Genomic DNA, 1,795 nt, shown 5'->3' on the forward strand with positions numbered 1-1,795 from the left:
CCAGAAAAACTCTTCCTGCCAGTGTGGCCCAGAGACACCAAAAGGTTGGACACCCCTGCTAGAAGCATCACAGTAGGGATTTATCATCGATTTTTCCACTGCATACCCTCAGTCTATGCACATGAACATCCAGGCTGTGGAAAAGTACATTGAAAGTTATCAAAAGCATAATAGCACGATAATCTCTAGGACCATCCATGCTGTTGCAAAAGATAGAGTTCCTTTCTTTTTACAGCAAGTAGCATTCCATTGTGTAAATGTACCACAGTTTATTAATTTGCTCATCTACTGATGGACACCTGGGCTCTTTCCAGATCTTGGCTATTGTAAATACCACTGCTATGAACACGGGGTGCATATATTCTTAAAATCATGATGGTCTGAAGGAAGGAGGGTGAGGGCTAGGTGGAGGTGGGCAAAGGGAGGAAATGGTGCAATTATAATACTGTAAACAATAAAAACAAAGTTAAAAAAAAGTTATCAGACTTTTTTACCAAGGAAAAAAGCCCAAACCATTTCTTAGTGCTCAATAAGCGTTCATTTCAGAACTTCTTTTTTTCCCTACCAATGATCTGCAAAATCTGTTAATTTTTTTTCACAGTGTGCAATAGATATAATCCTCCCTGTTTATATACATCATCACGGTCTTGGCATATGAACAGGATAAGCTGCTCTCTTCTTCAACAAACTCCTCATGGCATTTTTCACCTCTGTGTTTCTCACTGTGTAAATGACAGGATTAAACATGGGAGTTAGGATTGCAAAGAACACAGTCACCAGCTTGTCCACAGGGTAGGTGACCACAGGACGCATGTAGGTGAATATGCAAGGCACAAAAAAGAGTACAACTACCATAAAGTGGGCTCCACATGTAGAGAGGGCTTTGCGCTGTCCTTCAGAGCCATGGGATTTCAGGGAGCTCAGGATGGCTATGTAGGAGGTGAGCAGCATGGAGAAAATAAGCAAGCACATGGCCCCACTATTGGCTGCCACTATCATTCCGAGCCTATAGGTGTCTCTGCAGGCAAGTTTCAGCAGTGGGAAGAGATCACACATGAAGTGGTCAATGACATTGGGACCACAGAAGGGCAAGTGGACCATGAAAAGAATCTGTACAGTGGCATGCAGGACCCCCCCAATCCAGGCCACTAGCACCAGGAGGCAGCAGAGCCCCTGCCTCATGATGGTCACATAGTGAAGGGGGTTTGCAGATGGCCACATAGCGGTCATAGGCCATGACAATGAGGAGGATGATCTCTGAGCCTCCCAGGAAGTGCTCCACAAAAAGCTGAGTCAGGCAGCTGCCCAAAGAGATGGTTCTCCTCTGGTACAAGAGGTCGATGATCATTTTTGGGGGGTGGTGACAGAGGTGTAGAGGGCATCTATGACAGACAAGCAAGTGAGAAAGAAGTACATGGGAGCTGAAAGTGTGGGGGCTGAGGGAAATGGTAATGATGATGAGCAGATTGGCCAGAACAGTAAATAAGAAAATGAACAAAAAGACAATAAAGAGTATTTTCTGCAATTGTGGATTCTGTGTGAGTCCCAAGAGAATAAACTCGGTCACATTGTTGGGATGTGTGAGGTGATCCATGTAAGAAGTAACACTTTCTTGGGGCCTACATTACCTATAAAGAGATAAAAAAATGAGACCTGTTAACACATGAAGGATTGTTGTGTGAATTTCACAATACAGAAATAGGATATTCACTGTAAATGTGGAGCTTGTCCTTGGCACCCCCCACCCCACTAATGGTTTCAACTCTTTCTCACTTCCTCCATAATGCTTTCCATC

General features: G+C 44.0%; 1 pseudogene; it reads right to left on the reverse strand.

Moving 5' to 3' along the window:
• Positions 1-639: 639 nt before the first annotated feature.
• On the reverse strand, positions 640-1,594 carry LOC123832454 (annotated as a pseudogene).
• Positions 1,595-1,795: the final 201 nt, after the last annotated feature.

Source organism: Phyllostomus hastatus, unplaced genomic scaffold (genome assembly GCF_019186645.2).
Source record: "Phyllostomus hastatus isolate PE091 unplaced genomic scaffold, TTU_PhHast_1.1 phas_scaffold_190, whole genome shotgun sequence".
Classification (NCBI taxonomy): Eukaryota; Metazoa; Chordata; class Mammalia; order Chiroptera; family Phyllostomidae; genus Phyllostomus; species Phyllostomus hastatus.